Source organism: Schistocerca serialis, chromosome 1 (genome assembly GCF_023864345.2).
Source record: "Schistocerca serialis cubense isolate TAMUIC-IGC-003099 chromosome 1, iqSchSeri2.2, whole genome shotgun sequence".
NCBI lineage: Eukaryota > Metazoa > Arthropoda > Insecta > Orthoptera > Acrididae > Schistocerca > Schistocerca serialis.
Genome location: NC_064638.1, coordinates 432306706 through 432326683, shown reverse-complemented (window position 1 = coordinate 432326683; position 19978 = coordinate 432306706). Strand labels below are relative to the sequence as shown.

Here is a 19978-nt window from a genome sequence, read left to right as displayed (position 1 = left end):
TCCTTTTACATGTTCCTGGACAAGTTTGTTTGAAAGATATCTGAGATATTTTCTACTCTTGAGATTATTGCTGGTGTTTCCTTTCCAGATTATAACTTAATTTATGGCAGCAATGCTCATCATCCAAAAAAACACCACCAAAGGCCATCACTCTGTGTTTCTTGCAATGTTGATAGACCCACAAAGTTTGTCAGCAGTGTCAATTCCTCCTTTTGTGTGATCATAAGAAGTTATAATTTCTGGTTTCTTGAGGTCACCTGCTCCTCCATCAATTTTTCCATTGTTGAGAAGGCTGGATATCAACAAAACATTCTTGTACTTTTTGGCACGTATGAAACAAGTGTTGCCTCTTTGTAAAAATCAAACAGACTTGAGTGGGACTCTCATTTTCTGGTTGCTGTGAATTCTGGAGGAATTCGAGGCTTAGTTTTACATAATTGCCAAAGAATGAAATTTATTTGATGCCAATTCCTTTACCAAATCATAATCCATAAACCAACTGTGCTGTGACATTTCTCCTATTGTAGAAAATGGGTGCTGCTAACCTTTTCACAACGTCGGAAGGTTTATTACTTACACTAAATGGACTATCTGGTTGGGTTCCAGCGTATATTTCCATAGTAGATGTATAAAATAGCCAAGAGTTGACTACAGTAGAAATTTTTATGCCATATGTGCTTGTTTTTTCTGGCATATTTTCTATGAAACTACAGCTACCTCGAAAAGCCTCGAGTTTTTCATCGATTGTGACTTTTCACCAAGTGAATAGCATTTTTGGCAATTCGCAACAAATTGTTCAAAAATTAATTCTTATAGGAGCTAGGCAGTCAGTTTTTCTTCATTCTCCTCTTGTTTTCACATCATCAAAATGAACAGATCACATTAAAAACTTAAATCTTTTTATAATCACAATGGTTAGGAAGTCATCCATTCGCCATAAGTCGAGATTCAGATGATTCGTGTGGTAAACCCCAGCGAGATAAAGCAGCCCGAATAAGGCTTTCATTTCCACTGTGTCTGTCTCTTCAGTGATCTTGAACGAGAATAGTTATCCTGTATTGTAAGAATAAATTTGTTTGTATTTTCTACAATATGCTGAATCATTGTGTCACAGGTGAGGCATTTCCATGAATTTAGAATATTAGTCATGATTTTTGCAGGTCCGATTACTCCAGGCAGATGAAGTAAAATATTTAGTTTACCTCGTCTTTGCCTGTTGCTCAGCTTTTTTTGCCATGACCAAACCTCGATTATTTTTTTATATTTCCATGAACAGCTTGAAATGTCGATTTTGTGCTCTAATCTTCATCGTCTTCTCAGCTGGACTGAGCATTCAATTCCATATCAGAATCTCCATCGCTTTCCGATACGTGGTCTTCTTCATCAGTGTCACTGCCCTCTGTAAAACTGTTGTCCTCATCATCCTCATTGTCGGTATCTCACAGAATTGTATTTATCACAGCTTCAACATCCAAAGGATTGTTTAAATTATACATCTCTTTATCCCCCATAGTACCTAAGAAATAAATATGAAACGAAACTGAATAAATAACATGGCACAAGCATTGAAGTTCATGCGTATCTGACACATACAATTCAGTTTAATTTCATTGTCGATTCGAGACACATGCAAATTCACCATGTACACTACTTTAAATTACTAATAAGCATTAAACGTTTAACAATTAATAATGGAAAATGCAAAGTTAAAAACTTACACAGAGGGTTGCGCGTATTCCTCAGATATGAAACATGTGTTACTATGCTGTTTACCGTAGCGGGCAGTGACCAGGACTGAAGTAGGGTGGGGTTGGTTGAAGAGGCTAGAACAAATGGGAGTTTCCCTCCCTCCCGTTTTCCAAGAAAAGGTAACAAACATTATCGCTACATATCTGACACATACGCGTGCCTATCAGAAGGTTAATCAGGCAGGTAGGTTAGAAAATTTAAAAAGGGAAATGGATAGGTTAAATCTAGATATAGTAGGAATTAGTGAAGCTCAGTGTCAGGAGGAACAAGACTCTGGTCAGGTGAATACAGGATTATAAATACAAAATCAAATAGAGGTAATGTAGGAGTAGGTTTAATAATGAATAAAAAAAATAGGAGCATGGGTAAGTTACTATGAACAGCATAGTGAACACATTATTGTAGCAAAGATGGACATGAAGCCCAAGCCTACCACAGTAGTACAAGTTTATATGCAGACTAGCTCTGCAGATGACAAAGAGATTGAAGAAACGTGATGAGATAAAAGAAATTATTCAGATAGTGAAGGGAGACAAAAATTTAATAGTCATGGGGGACTGAATTTGATAGCAGGAAAAGGAAGAGAAGGGAAAGTAGTAGGTGAATATGGAATGGGGGTAAGGAATGAAAGAGGAAGCCACCTCATAGAATTTTGCACAGAGCATAACTTAATCATAGCTAACACTTGGTTTAAGAATCATGAAAGGAGATTGTAAATGGGGAAGAGGCCTAGAGACACTGGAAGGTTTCAGATAGATTATATAATGGTAAGACAGAGATCCAGAAACCAGGTTTTAAATTGTAAGACATTTCTAGGGGCAGAAGTGGACTCTGACCACAATCTACTGGTTATGAACTGTAGAATACAACTGAAGAAGCTGCAAAAAGGTGTAAATTTAAGGAGATGGGCCCTGGATAAACTGAAAGAACCAGAGGTTGTAGAGAATTTCAGACAAAGCATTAGGGAACAATTGACAAGAACAGGGGAAAGAAATACAGTAGAAGATGAATGGGTAGTTTTGAGAGATGAAACAGTGAAGGCAGCAGAGGAACAAGTAGGTAAAAAGACGAGAGCTAGCAGAAATCCTTGGGTAACAGAAGATGTACTGAATTTAATTGATGAAAGGAGAAAATATAAAAATGCAATAAATGAAGCAGGCAAAAAGGAATACAAACGTCTCAAAACTCTGCCATAGTCGGTCCCAAGCCCAGTTGAAAAAGGAGGAGGGGGAGGAGTAACACCTCATAATAAAACCTTGGTTCACCTAGCCCAGGTGATAGTACCTCGTGAGGGCCCCTTGACAGGGATACGGTGAAGAACTCAATGGCAATGAAGACGGAGATGAAGATCATCGGTATGGTGGAACTGGCAGAAGAGGCAACCTTGCTTTTTGGGATATTATAAAAGCTATTGTCCAAGGTTATTTGGACAAAGGGCACGACGGTTTCACAGGTTAATGGCGGTACTCCTATAGCATCTATTCCACATGTTGTGGCACATGATCTGAACTTAACCAGACTGAAATCTCAGTTTCAGTCACAAACTCAGTCCAAATAAATCAACATGGACACAGCACCTTCAAAGACAAATTACCCCAGTGGGTCAAATCCCACGGTTGAAAAACCGCAAGTGGTCTATTCAGATTCTGGGGAGACCACAGAAGTGTGCATGGAGGTAAATCGGAGTGCCTCAAAGCCCCATATAACAAAATCAAACCAAAATCAAGAATTTGACTAATGACATTTAATGTAAATTCTCTCTTAAAAATGGGAAAACTAAAAAACATCCTGGACAAATCCAGAGAATGTAAAATCAAAATTATCGCATTTCAGGAATTACGATATACAGATGAAAATCCTTTTGATTCAGCAGAATACAGGACATACAAAGGAAAACCTGGAAAATGAGCCATGGCAAATTGTCCACAATTTGGAACTGGATTTATAGCAGATAAATCAATACTTGATTCAGTCACGACTTTCAAATCTTACTCTTGTCGCCTCTCCACAATGACAATAAAATCAGCTGGTCTTTAAATATGTCTGCTTGTGTCTGTATATGTGTGGATGGATATGTGTGTGTGTGCGAGTGTATACCCGTCCTTTTTTCCCCCTAAGGTAAGTCTTTCCGCTCCCGGGATTGGAATGACTCCTTACCCTCTCCCTTAAAACCCACTTCCTTTCATCTTTCCCTCTCCTTCCCTCTTTCCTGATGAGGCAACAGTTTGTTGCGAAAGCTTGAATTTTGTGTGTATGTATGTGTCTGTTTGTGTTTCTATCGACCTGCCAGCGCTTTCGTATGGTAAGTCACATCATCTTTGTTTAAAAATATATTTTTCCCGCGTGGAATGTTTCCCTCTATTATATTGAAATCAGCTAATAAGATATACACTCTAATCAACGGACATGCACCAACTAACATCACTAACAAAAACAAAGTACGAGAAGTAGAAGAATTCTGGAACCAATTAGAAAATTTCTCCAAAAAATCCCAAATACCCATGTCAAAATCCTTAAGGGTGATTCCAATGCACAAATTGGTAAAGAAGAAAAATATCAATATTGGGTAGGTAAATGGTCAGGACACACACAGACCAACCGAAATGGCATGCGACTCATTGAAATCTGCAAAAACTGCCAACTGTTTTTCAAATTGACATTTTTCAAGAAAAGAGACTCGGAAACCAAAACTTGGATCTCACCTAATCCATTACTAGGTGAATATCAGTTGGATCACGTAATGATGTCCTGCATAAATACAGTAGAAATCATGAAACTTAAAGTCCTTAATGGACTAGACCTAGATTCCGACCATTACCAAACAAAATTCTCCCTAGATGTATTTTACAAAAAAGAAAATTCACTAAGAAATCTCCACACTGTAAATATGATGTACAAAAGATAGATGGTAATGAACAATTTACAAAAGAAACACAAAACTTAAAACCACAAAATTGGCAACAACTGCAAGCAGGATTTTTAAAAGCAGCTGAAACTATAGTACCACAAACAAGAACACGTTAACACCCATGGTGGACAGATGAGTGTGACCAACTCAGACAACAGGTGTGGCAAAACAGAAAGACCCTGGAAGATCAAAAGATACCAGGAAAACAGTCACAAAAGCAATACAAACAGTCCGTAAAAAACACGAAGACAAAAAATTGCAAGACATAGAAGATGATTTCAAGAAAAACAATTCCTGAAATTTCTAACTAGTAATCAAACAAAAATTAACAAAGTACTCTCCTCCATCACTCCAATTCAAAAATGAACATGGAGAAATTGCCCATACCAACACCGAAAACTGTGAAATTCTTGCAAAATACTTTTTTAAATTACTGAATGGTGGAAAGTCTGCAGAAAAATTTGAGTTCCGTCATACACAATGAAACCCAGACTCAAAGCCACCAAGTTTACTGGAGATTAAAGAGATAATTCAGTCGCTGAAAAATAACAAAGCATCAGGAGAAGACCAAATCACTGCAGAATTATGAAGAAATGCAGGAGAAAATCTTATTGCAAAACTCAAAGAAATTGTAGATGAAATCTGGAAAACTGAAAAAATCCCCACAGATTGGAAAACAGCAATCATACATCCTCTGTACAAAAAAGGAAGTAAAACAGACCTCAACAACTATCATGGAATCTCTTTATTGTCAATAACATACAAAATTCTGTCTAAAGCCCTACTAAACTGAGCAGAACCTCACCTGGATTCAAAACTAGGCGAATACCAAGGTGGATTCAGAAAAGATCAATCATGCGTAGAACAAATCCTTAACTTGAAAAATTCGATGAAATATTTGCATAGTACTTCAAACAAAAGTTATGTCATCACGTTTGTCGACTTTAAAAAAGCATATGATAGTACTGACTGAGAATTCCTTTTTGAAGTGTTAGCAGAATTTGGACTAGATCAAAAGACAACGAACATCATAAAAGAAACACTCATGGAGACTAAATCCAAAGCAAAATTTATCAGAGAATTGAGCACAGAATTTGAAATGGACACAGGAGTATGACAAGGGGATGGACTGTCCCCAGTGCTCTTCAATTGTGCTCTTGAAAAAGTTGTTCGAGAATGGAGAAAAGCAGATGTACCAGCACACAGATTGGGACGAAAACGAATGGGCATAGAATTAGACTGTTTAGCATTTGCTGACAACATGGCACTGATCACCCAAGACATTGCCAATGCACAGAAATAGCCAGAATTATTACAAGAGCAGGCAGCAAAAATAGATTAGAAATTTCATTTGAAAAAAAAAAAAAAAAAAATTATGACTGACATCAAAGATGCACCTTCTGATCTCAAAATTGGTAATAACTACATCTACCGAGTAAAAGAATTTAAATATTTAGGGGAATGGAGTGCAGAAAATTGTAATGAAAAGAAATCTGTCTGATAGAGAGTCCAGAAAATGGAGACGGCACTTCAACTAACAAAAAATGTTTACAACAAACAGAGTCTCTCATGGAACTGCAAAATATGACACTACACAACAATAATTAAACCCGAAGCTCTCTACGCATCTGAGACACTAAATCTTCAACACAGAACACTAAAAGGGGAATTAGAAGTGAGAGAAGGTAAAATAATGAGGAAAATCCTAGGACCAAGAACTAAAGATGGTGTACATTATCCAAAACCCAATGCAGAAATATATAAAAATATCTCCAAAATAACAGACACAATGCATATGAGAAGAATCCAATTCGTGGGGCATTTAGAAAGAATGGACTCAAACAGGTTAATGCACAAAATCCATACATTTTTAAAGAACAAAACTATAAGACCGAACTGGTACAAAGAGATGAAAAAGACCTAAGAGAATTAGGGTCTCCAAATGTACATGACAGAAATGAAATCAGAAAAATCACAAACACACATGGTTTTGAGGAAGAAAGGAGAAGAACTAACCGACATACATGGTCTGCACAACGAAAACTAGCCTATTTGTTGAGTATGAAGGAATTATGGGCAAAAAGGAAGGCCAACAAATGTCGATTACGCATGGTCCTAAGTGAGGCATCCACAAAGAAGAAGAAGAAAAAAAAGCAGGCAAAAAGGACTACAAACATCTCAAAAGTGAGATCAAAACAAGTGTAAAATGGCTAAGCAGGGACTGCTACAGGACAAATGCAAGAATGTAGAGGCATATATCACTAAGGGTAAGGTAGATACTGCCTACAGGAAAATTAAAGAGACTTTTGGAGAAAGGAAAAGCACTTGTACAAAAATCAAGAGCTGAGATGGAAAACAAGTTCTAAGCAAAGAAGGGATGGCAGAAAGGTGGAAGAAGTATATGTACTTGAGGGCAATATTATGTAAATGGAAGAGGACATAGATGAAGATGAATATGATACTGTGTGAAGAGTTTGACAGAGCACTAAAAGACCTAAGTCAAAACAAGGCCTCGGGAGTAGCAAGATTCCATTAGAACTACTGATAGCCTTGGGAGAGCCAGCCCTAACAAAACTCTACCACCTGGTGAGCAAGATGTATGAGACAGGCGAAATACCCTCAGACTTCAAGAAGAATATAATAATTCCAATCCCAAACGAAGCTAGTGTTGACAGATGTGAAAATTACCAAACTATCAGTGTAATAAGTAATGGCTGCAAAATACTACCACAAATTTTTACAGACAAATGGAAAAACTGGTAGAAGCCAACCTCAGGGAAGTTCATTTTGGATTCCATAGAAATGTTGGAACACATGAGGCAATACTGACCCTACAACTTATCTTAGAAGATAGATTAAGGAAAGGCAAACCTACATTTCTAGCATTTGAAGACTTAGAGAAAGCTTTTGACAATGTTGCCTGGAATACTCTCTTTCATATTCTGAAGGTGGCAGGGGTAAAATACAGAGAGCAAACGGGTATTTACAATTTGTACAGAAACCAGATGGCACTTACAAGAGTCGAGGGGCACAAAAGGGAAGCAGTGGTTGAGAAAGAAATGAGACAGGGTTGTAGCCTTTCTCCGATGTTATTCAATCTCTATATTGAGCAAGCAGTAAAGGAAACAAAAGAAAAATTTGGAGTATGAATTAAAATCCATGGAGGAGAAATAAAAACTTTGAGGTTTGCCGATGACATTGTAATTCTGTCAGAAACAGCAAAGGACCTGGACAGGGTTGGTTCAGGTGACTGACAGAACAGGGGAGCTATGTAGGAATTTTACAAAGGAGGATCAGGTAGTTATAGTGGATGGAGCAGGGAACAGTCTTGGCAGGGACAGGGAATATGATGTAGGTGGTGCCCTGGTAAAGATAGCCACTCAAACTGGTGGCACTAATGTGCATTTCATGCTGCTGCTTCAGCATCATGGCCGACCTCATCTTAATGCAGCTGTTAGGCACGTTAACGTGGAACTGGAGAGGGCACTGATGGCGGAGGGTGTGGGTTACATTTCAGTGGTGCCAGTTGGGTCTATCAATAGGTCAGGTTTCACTAGGCATGATCTGCAACCCAATAGGTATGGGAAGGGGAGCCTGGCAAAGCTTATGGGTGACAATGTAGTAGGTGGTGGTGGGATTATTCATGGAAAAATTCCTGTAGTAGTTGGCTTAAGAGCTGCACCTTTTATAGATTGAAGTCAGCTGATAGGTATACCTGCTTAAAGGAAGTCCCTCTAACTAATGGCTCACCTTCAGAGGACATCATGTTTCCAAGTAGAGAAGGAATTAACATATTTCATTAAAATATAAGAGGTATTAGAGATTAAGTTAGTGAACTGCTTATGGATGTTGACTCTGAAATTTTTGTTATGTCAGAGCACCACTTAAACAATTTGACGATTCAGAGGCTTCCTTTACTAGGATATAGATTAGCTGGCTGTTGTTCAAGGAGTTCCTTGTGGGGTGGGGGAGTGGCCATGTATGTAAAAAACAGTATTCCATTTGAGTCCATAGACATATCACTGAACAGATATTTGAATGTTGTGCAGAGGCAGTTGAATCTAGTGGAACTACACTTCTAATTTTTGTTGTTTGTAGGTCCCCCAACTATGACTTCAGAGCATTTCTGCTCAAGCTAGGGAGGGTTCTTGATTCACTTTGTAGGAAGTACCAGAAATTAGTTATATATGGTGACTTCAATATAAATTTTGCATATGATGGTGCAAGAAAAAGGATGTTGGTAGATCTCCTAAATACATATGATCTGATGCAGACTGTTTTTTTCAATTAGGATGCAGGGGAACAGTAGCACAGCCATAGACAATATTTTTATTCGTTCTTCATTATTAGATGGGCATTCTGTTAGTAAAAGGGTGAACAGCCTTTCAGACCATGATGCACAAATTTCAACACAAAGGCTTTTGCACTCAAACAAATGTCACATATAATTACAAACTATGTTGGAAACTTAATCCAACAGCAATAGAGAGTTGTCAAGGAACAAGAGTGGCTGGATGTTTATAGTGCCGATGACATAGATGACAAATAAAATGCTTTCCTTAACACATTTCTCAAGCTCTTTGAGAGTTGTTTTCCATTAGAAGATTCTAAATGGGGTACTAGCAGTTATAGGCATCTGCGGGTGGCTGACTAGTGGGGTACGGATATCATGTAGAACAAAGCAGGAATTATATCAAAATGTTAGAAGTAGTCACAATCAAGCTAAAGTATCCTATTATAAACAGTATTGTAAGGTGCTTTAGAATAGCTAATTCACAGGATAAAATCAAAACCATATAGTTAGTTGTGAAGGAAGTGTCCGGTCAGCAGCACAAGGTTGACGGTATAAAGTCAGTTGATAGTAAAAATATTTCTGTTACTGATAAGTCAGATATATGTACAGTATTTAACAATTGTTTTCTGAGCATTGCTGGTGAATTAAATAAAAATTTAGTTTCTACAGGGAATCATAACTTTCTTGGCAAATGCCTTTCTGAGATTGATGGCTGAAATACTCCTCTGTGATACAGACAAGGGGGAGATTGAGTCAATAATTAAATCACTGAAGACTAAGGACTCTCATAGATATGATGGAGTGCCTAGCAGAATATTGAAGTACTGTGCTGCACATGTTAGCCCTGTATTTAGCCATATTTGTAATTTTTCCTTTAGGAATGGTCAGTTTCCTGAACAATTAAAGTACTCAGCTGCTTTATAAAAAGGGAGAAAGGGATAATGTAGACAATTTTAGACCTATTTCTATCCCATCAGTGAAGACTGTGTACGTAAGGATAATTGATCTTTTATGTCATACGATTTGCTATCAAATGTACAGTTCGGCCTTAGGAGCCGTTTCACGACTGAAAATGCTATATTCTCTTTTCTATGTGAGATACTGGATGGGTTAAACAAAAGGTTTCGAATGCTAGGCATATTTTTGTATTTAACTAAGGTGTTTGATAGTGTTGATCACAAAATATTGCTCCAGAATTTGGACCATTAAGGAATATGGGGAGTAGCTCACAATTGGTTCACCTCTTACTTTAGCATCAGGCAGCCAAAGGTCATTATTCACTATGTTGAGAATGGTTGTGATGTGGAGTCTGAGTGGGGTACAGTCAAGTGTTTCACCAACAGCACCTGCACTTTGACAGATGTCACCCCTTCCACAGCAAAAGATCATTCCCATACAGCCTGGCCACATGTTGGAGAAACATCTGCAGTGATGAGAACTCCCTTGTCCAATATACTGCAAGGCCTCACAAAGGCCTTCACAGAAAGGCAATATCCTACAGACCTAATACATAAACAGATCCTCCATGCTGTATCCTCACCCGCACCTGATCCTCACATCCATCCCAAGAACCAATCCCAAAGAAGCACCACCCTTGTCACCCAATATCACCCAGGACTGGAATGACTGAACCACATCCTTTGTCAGGGCTTTGACTATCTAACATTATGCCCCTAAATGAGGTACATTGTACCCACGACATTCCCAACGCCTCCCAAACTGGTGATACGTAGCCCACCTAACCTCCACAACACCCTAGTCCATCCTATGCCACTACTGCTCCCAATACCCTGCCACAGGGACCAACCCTTGTGGAAGACCCAGATGCAAGACCTGCCTAAGCCACCCACCCAGCACTACCTACTCCAGTCCTGTCACAGGCTCATCCTACCCCATCAGAGGCCAGGCCACCTGTGAAAGCTACGGTATATACCAGCTCTGCAGCAACCACTACAAACCATTTTACATTGGTGTGACAACCAACCAGCTGTCAACTAGAATGAATGTCCACTGCTGAACTGTTGCCAAAAAAATGTGGACCACCTAGTAGCACACATGCAGCAGAGCACAACACGCAAGATTTCAATGGCTGCTTCATAAGGCATGCCACCTGGATCCCCATCACCACCACCACCAGCTTTTCTAAGCTGTGCAGACAGGAGCTATCCTTACAGCACATCCCTCATTCTCGTAACCTCCGTGGCCTAAACTAAAGTGTGTGTGTGTGTGTGTGTGTGTGTGTGTGTGTGTGTGTGTGTGTGTGTGTGTGTTTGTACACTATCCCCTGTCCCAGTACCACGCCCAATTCGTGTCAGCTAGTTGTGCACTGCTGTCTCATGCCCTAGTCTGTGAAATTGCATGCCCAGCTGTCTGCCACCAGCCCCTCTACCTGCACTCCTAGCTAGCCCACTGACAGCTCCACACTTCTGAACAAGCTACTAGATACTTCCCCCAACCTCCTCCTTAGCCCCCTGCCTCCCTCCATCCCTCACCCACCCCACCCTGCAGCCCATCTCACCCCAGCACACTCACAGTGAGCCAAGAACAACGAGCTGGCCGTCGACTGAGCACAATGTAGGGAGCCAGACGTGTGTGTGTGTGTGTGTGTGTGTGTGTGTGTGTGTGTGTGCGTGCACACATGCGCACGCTTTTCCTATAAATTGAAAAAGGAAGTTCATTCTGAAAGCTAGCAAAACTCTATATCTTTTGTTCGTGTACCTATCGACAATGCAGTGCTTCTGCCTGTTGGTGAGTAGTCTCCCTTACTCCTAAATAATTTGTAATTCTGTACATTAATATCTTTTACTACTCACTTTTAAAAATAGCCTATGTGTTAATTCAGGGTATAAGCTAATTCCACTCCAGATTTCTCCCAAATCAAATCCATCTAGCCATTTCAGCATGAAGGAGTAACAAGCATACTCACACACGAATTTGTGCATTTATAATACATATGAGATGTGGCGTACATACAAGCAATACACTTCAACAGTATACTTACAAGGGGAGGCCAAAACATTGGGATCATGGATTTACTTCAAACTTTGTGCTCCTTCAGTAGGCCATTGAAACAACATAATGTGCAAGTAGAAAGTGTACTAGCCTGACATTTTCAAGAAAATCACAAGAGAAGTTTTATGGATCTATTATGTAGCTAATGCATCTGTGCATAGGCACCAGACATTATAGTTCATGGTGGTCAAGTGGTTAGAATTCGAGCTTCATGAAAGGGATGAGTATGAGGTGACGGGCTCAAACATTCATTTTTTTAGTACAATTGTAAATTCTATGATATTCAATAAATTTGCCCCTACAATATTCATTCTTGCTACATTAGTAATGTCTCACCTCTACACAGGTTAACTGCCAAATGGGGCCTGCCTCTGTGTCTGCAGCTCGAAGCATCGAGGTACAAAGTAGTTCTTGGTGCCTTACCAGATTGCATGTATAAGGGGTTTCACAAATCATGACAGGCATACATTTTCATGAAAACTCTATGTGCTTCTTCAGTCACTTGATCAAGTGAGGTGGCACAGTGGTTAGCACACTGGACTCATATTCTGGAGGACAATGGTTCAAATGCGTGTCCGGCCAACCTGATTTAGGTTTTCCATGATTTCCCTAAATTGCTTCAGGGAAATGCCAGGATGGTTCTCCACCCTCTCCTAATCTGATGGGTCTGATGGCCTTTCTGTTTCATCCCTTCCCTGAATCAACTAACCATTCACTTGTCAATAGTTATAAATATGATTGTTCTATTAACTAAATTTAATTAAAAATAGTAAGTAGCCAAATAACATGAAATTCACTAAAACTTCATGCAAATACATGTGATTTTTTAATTATATTACCTCTCAAATGTCGTTTAAATTAAATATGACCAGTGATGAAAAAATATAGATTGAAAATCAAGTACGAGCAGTAGTCGAAACGTTGCCTCATACATATTCATCTTATGAATCTAAAATGCCATGAACTCTAACCACCAGAACCTATGCACAGATAGATGTGACATGATAGACAAGTAAAACTTCTCTTGCGATTTTCTCGGAATTGCCAGATTAGTGCACCTTACTACTGGCACATTATGTTGTTTTAATGGCCTACTAAAGGTGTACAAAGTTTGAAGGAAATCTGTTATCACAACATTGTGGCCTCCCCTTACTCTGGAAATCAACCATTACGTGTTTAACATGAGAGCTTTTATCAAGTACAGTTCTTAAAAACTGCTTCCACTGCTTGAATGTACCCTAGTGAATTAGACAGAAAATTATTACTTTGCTAAATGCTGTTGCTTGCTCAGTTATATTAAATAGCTGTGAATTATGTTCTACTGATAGCTTAAACCACAAATAGTGTTTTCACTGTCATCTAAGAGATGCTTGTACATGATACACTACTGTGAAAGAAACAAAGGAAATGTAAATTTGACTCCAGCAGAAAGAGATAGAAGCGTTTGTAATGCCGAACATAACAAATACATGGTTAGACAAATAGGAAATAGACAGCTGAAACAAATGACCTGACACAAGACAGAATAACTATAAAAACAATGTCAATTTCGAGATGCTGAAGATGCTAGCACAGTACAATAGCACATCTACTTGTCATCTATACTAAATGTAATGAGAGTACACAGGTGTCGCACATTAGCAACCAGTGACAATAATAATGTCCATATTAATGATCACATGACCTTCACAGCAGAATAAATTGTCCTCAGAACAACAGATGCTCAAAGCGACTGCCCTGCATGTCCAAACGTTGTGCAACCCGCCGCATCATACAGCTCTGGACCCTTTGAAGGAAAGCTGCATCCACAGTAATAAGAGTAGCACAAACTCATGCTACCAATTCTTCCACATTCGTCAGTGGAGTAGAGTACACATGCTCCTTCAGATGTCCCCACATAAAGAAATCCAGGGGATTTAGGTCATGTGAACACAGTGGTCATACAACTGGACCTCCATGTCTGAGCCATTTCCCTGGAAATGTTCTGTTCAAATACTGTCAAACATTAATTCCCAGCACATCAGGCAGATAGTTTGATAGGAATGCATGATACCTTTATGCAGTCGACCGGTCATGCAACATGTAGGGGTCCAAACACCTGTCAGCCAATATTCTGGCCCAGGCGTTGATACCAAAGCGAACTTGATATCCACGCTCATGGGTGACATACAGGTTAACCTCATACTGAAGACACCCTCAAAAGTGAAAGCTGCTTCATGCGACCATATTACGCTGTCCACGAAGTCATCATTGGTTTCCTGTTGTCATTGGAACCATTCACAGAATTGCATCTGCTGATGGTGATCTGCAGGATGTAGGTGTTGCGTGAAAGCATAATGATAAGGGTGCGGCCCATGCTTATGCAGCACTTTAATGACCATGCATTGCATGATATGCAGCTGCCATACTACACTATGTGAACTTCGCTGAGGTTCTTGGTGTATGACCTCCAGAATAGCTTCCTCAGTAGCTAGAGTATGGTGAGTCCATGGATGACCTCTGTCACGCGATTGTAGAAGGAGAGAACCTGACTTCCAAAGGTGCAGCTCCAGACAACGAAACACATTTTTATCTGGATGGCATCGATGAGGATATCTAGCAGCATATTCATGAGTGACAACACCAGCCTGGTTATCAGATGCACCAAGGACTAGAAGCATACCCACATATTCATTGTCTGCCACTCTGGTTTAGAGGTTTACAATGAGAAAATTTGATATGTGTACACATGAACATTGGAGTTTGCCACAGGCACATCACTCCACTTGTAACTAGTCCCTGTCTGGTGGACAGCGCATACAGTATAAGCACACCATCAGTCCTAAGCACTTTTCCACCTAACGCACATTACCCCTCTGACAGATATTGTTCCGCATGATTCATCCGGACACCGCTAATTATGAAATGCTAGGTTTTGAATTACACTGTTTCCCTGATGGTCAGAGATGTGATGTTTCCACAGTCATATTGATAGAATAATAATAATAATAATAATAATAATGAATTGAGATACATACTAAACAGCATGCAGTTACGAGACACAATGTTGAAAGGCATAATTAGTGGGACCATGGTGATAACACACACAAATAGTAACGGAGTTTGGACATTATTTGCAAAGCACATTGCAAATCCTACTGATAACAAAAGCCCCTACCAAATGTAATGGACCAGGATGAGGCAACGATAGTGGTTGGTACTAATCGATAGGACATCGGAGAAGGGTACAAAGAAAATAGGTTTCATATGTATTAGATGAAGTGGTGCAAATAAATTCATGCCCACGGTATGGAAAGGGCTTCTTTCAAAGTTGACTAAGCTTGCATTTCTACGACTGTAGTATGTAAGTGCAAATGTTTTCTAGAGGACCGCTGCAATTGCTGTTGGTGGTTAAGATGCCACATACTGTACCACCTGGACCACATTTACCAAAAAAAAACATATGCCTCAACCCAGAATCGAACCATCAACCTCCTGCATCAACTGCACAGCAAGATTAATATTTGCTGAACAAGTATTTACCCTACATATGGTTACAGTGTTGCCAGATTGCCACTCTTTTAACGTCCTTTTTCTGCTGGATGTTCTTGCCGGATGAAATTTTGTGACAGACATTTTTTTATTGCTGGCCTGCACGGAGTCATGCTGCAAAGTCCAAGTACACAAACACACACACACACACACACACACACACACACACACACACACATGATCTCTCACCTCTGCCTCATGGTCAAATTCTGTTTCTTACACTTGGGCACACTTACATGCAACTGATATATTGAATAACACACCAAAAAAAAGTGCCATAAGAGAAATGTATAGCACTGCTGCTCCCTCTTCAGGAAACTTGATATACTTAGTACTGTATTTCTTTGTATATATGTCTCATCACTATACGTTAAACTGAATGTAAAAGAATTTCAATTAATAGGAGATATACACTAGCACAACACTAGGGGAAAAATTAAAAGACACAGACCCTTAAAAGCAGCCTATTCCCCCAAAGTCAGCTCACTAAAAATCTTTACCAAATTACCAGCCTTGGCATGGTCCACGTCCTGTAAATTATTTCAAGGAAAATTCTGTAACTGGTTGAGTGAAGATTCATTTTATAATATAAAATATTTTTTTTATAATGGAAGGAAACATTCCACGTGGGAAAAATTATATATAAAAACAAAGATGAGGTGACTTACCGAACAAAAGCGCTGGCAGGTCGATAGACACACAAACAAACACAAACATGCACACAAAATTCAAGCTTTCGCAACAAACTGTTGCCTCATCAGGAAAGAGGGAAGGAGAGGGGAAGACGAAAGGAAGTGGGTTTTAAGGGAGAGGGTAAGGAGTCATTCCAATCCCGGGAGCGGAAAGACTTACCTTAGGGGGAAAAAAGGACAGGTATACACTCGCACACACACACATATCCATCCACACATACAGACACAAGCAGACATATGTGCTTGGGTCTGTATGTGTGGATGGATATGTGCGTGTGTGCGAGTGTATACCTGTCCTTTTTTCCCCCTAAGGTAAGTCTTTTCGATCCCGGGATTGGAATGACTCCTTACCCTCTCCCTTAAAACCCACTTCCTTTCGTCTTCCCCTCTCCTTCCCTCTTTCCTGATGAGGCAACAGTTTGTTGTGAAAGCTTGAATTTTGTGTGTATGTTTGTGTTTGTTTGTGTGTCTATCGACCTGCCAGCGCTTTTGTTCGGTAAGTCACCTCATCTTTGTTTTTATATAAAATATTTTTTTTCATGTACAGATTGTGAACATACGTTAAAATTCAGAATCTATAGTTAAATGTCTGTAAGGTGTATGTAATTAACTATATTTATATTATGTATGAGACATGGAGCCTATGCCATTATGGTCAACGGTGAATAAAGATGACCGAATGATAAGTATATTTCCATAACATGCAATCCCCCCCATGAACCATGGACCTTGCCGTTGGTGGGGAGGCTTGCATGCCTCAGCGATACAGATAGCCGTACCGTAGGTGCAACCACAACGGAGGGGTATCTGTTGAGAGGCCAGACAAACGTGTGGTTCCTGAAGAGGGGCAGCAGCCTTTTCAGTAGTTGCAAGGGCAACAGTCTGGATGATTGACTGATCTGGCCTTGTAACAATAACCAAAACGGCCTTGCTGTGCTGGTACTGCGAACGGCTGAAAGCAAAGGGAAACTACAGCCGTAATTTTTCCTGAGGGCATGCAGCTTTACTGTATGATACATGATGATGGCGTCCTCTTGGGTAAAATATTCCGGAGGTAAAATAGTCCCCCATTCGGATCTCCGGGCGGGGACTACTCAAGAGGATGTCGTTATCAGGAGAAAGAAAACTGGCGTTCTACGGATCGGAGCGTGGAATGTCAGATCCCTTAATCGGGCAGGTAGGTTAGAAAATTTAAAAAGGGAGGTTGAAGTTAGATATAGTGGGAATTAGTGACGTTCGGTGGCAGGAGGAACAAGACTTCTGGTCAGGTGACTACAGGGTTATAAACACAAAATCAAATAGGGGTAATGCAGGAGTTGGTTTAATAATGAATAGGAAAATAGGAATGCGGGTAAGCTACTACAAACAGCATAGTGAACGCATTATTGTGGCCAAGATAGATAAGAAGCCCACACCTACTACAGTAGTACAAGTTTATATGCCAACTAGCTCTGCAGATGACGAAGAAATTCAAGAACTGTATGATGAAATAAAAGAAATTATTCAGATTGTGAAGGGAGACAAAAATTTAATAGTCATGGGTGACTGGAATTCGATTGTAGGAAAAGGGAGAGAAGGAAACATAGTAGGTGAATATGGATTGGGGGTAAGAAATGAAAGAGGAATCCGCCTGGTAGAATTTTGCACAGAGCACAACATAATCATAACTAACACTTGGTTTAAGAATCATGAAAGAAGGTTGTATACATGGAAGAACCCTGGAGATACTAAAAGGTATCAGATAGATTATATAATGGTAAGACAGAGATTTAGGAACCATGTTTTAAATTGTAAGACATTTCCACGGGCAGATGTGGACTCTGACCACAATCTATTGGTTATGACCTGTAGATTAAAACTGAAGAAACTGGAAAAAGGTGGGAATTTAAGGAGATGGGACCTGGATAAACTAAAAGAACCAGAGGTTGTACAGAGATTCAGAGAGAGCATAAGGGAGCAATTGACAGGAATGGGGGAAATAAATACAGTAGAAGAAGAATGGGTAGCTTTGAGGGATGAAGTAGCGAAGGCAGCAGAGGATCAAGTAGGTAAAAAGACGAGGGCTAGTAGAAATCCTTGGGTAACAGAAGAAATATTGAATTTAATTGATGAAAGGAGAAAATATAAAAATGCAGTAAATGAAGCAGGCAAAAAGGAGTACAAACGTCTCAAAAATGAGATCGACAGGAAGTGCAAGATGGCTAAGCAGGGATGGCTAGAGGACAAATGTAAGGATGTAGAGGCCTATCTCACTAGGGGTAAGATAGATACTGCCTACAGGAAAATTAAAGAGACCTTTGGAGATAAGAGAACCACTTGTATGAATATCAAGAGCTCAGATGGAAACCCAGTTCTAAGCAAAGAAGGGAAAGCAGAAAGGTGGAAGGAGTATATAGAGGGTCTATACAAGGGCGATGTACTTGAGGACAATATTATGGAAATAGAGGAGGATGTAGATGAAGATGAAATGGGAGATATGATACTGCATGAAGAGTTTGACAGAGCACTGAAAGACCTGAGTCGAAACAAGGCCCCCAGAGTAGACAATATTCCATTGGAACAACTGACTGCCTTGGGAGAGCCAGTCCTGACAAAACTCTACCATCTGGTGAGCAAGATGTATGAAACAGGCGAAATACCCTCAGACTTCAAGAAGAATATAATAATTCCAATCCCAAAGAAAGAAGGTGTTGACAGATGTGAAAATTACCGAACTATCAGTTTAATAAGTCACAGCTGCAAAATACTAACACAAATTCTTTACAGACGAATGGAAAAACTAGTAGAAGCCAACCTCGGGGAAGATCAGTTTGGATTCCGTCGAAACACTGGAACACGTGAGGCAATACTGACCTTACGACTTATCTTAGAAGAAAGATTAAGGAAAGGCAAACCTACGTTTCTAGCATTTGTAGACTTAGAGAAAGCTTTTGACAATGTTGACTGGAATACTCTCTTTCAAATTCTAAAGGTGGCAGGGGTAAAATACAGGGAGCGAAAGGCTATTTACAATTTGTACAGAAACAAGATGGCAGTTATAAGAGTTGAGGGACATGAAAGGGAAGCAGTGGTTGGGAAGGGAGTAAGACAGGGTTGTAGCCTCTCCCCGATGTTGTTCAATCTGTATATTGAGCAAGCAGTAAAGGAAACAAAAGAAAAATTCGGAGTAGGTATTAAAATTCATGGAGAAGAAATAAAAACGTTGAGGTTCACCGATGACATTGTAATTCTGTCAGAGACAGCAAAGGACTTGGAAGAGCAGTTGAATGGAATGGACAGTGTCTTGAAAGGAGGATATAAGATGAACATCAACAAAAGCAAAACAAGGATAATGGAATGTAGTCTAATAAAGTCGGGTGATGCTGAGGGAATTAGATTAGGAAATGAGGCACTTAAAGTAGTAAAGGAGTTTTGCTATTTGGGGAGCAAAATAACTGATGATGGTCAAAGTAGAGAGGATATAAAATGTAGGCTGGCAATGGCAAGGAAAGCATTTCTGAAGAAGAGAAATTTGTTAATATCCAGTATTGATTTAAGTGTCAGGAAGTCATTTCTGAAAGTATTCGTATGGAGTGTAGCCATGTATGGAAGTGAAACATGGACGATAAATAGTTTGGACAAGAAGAGAATAGAAGCTTTCGAAATGTGGTGCTACAGAAGAATGCTCAAGATTAGATGGGTAGATCACATAACTAATGAGGAAGTATTGAATAGGATTGGGGAGAAGAGAAGTTTGTGGCACAACTTGACCAGAAGAAGGTCTCGGTTGGTAGGACATGTTCTGAAGCATCA

General features: G+C 39.6%; 1 protein-coding gene across 3 annotated transcripts in view; it reads right to left on the bottom strand.

Moving 5' to 3' along the window:
* Window positions 1-19978, bottom strand: part of LOC126472549 (uncharacterized) — a 202802-nt gene that overhangs the window by 22314 nt on the left and 160510 nt on the right. The window lies entirely within an intron of this gene.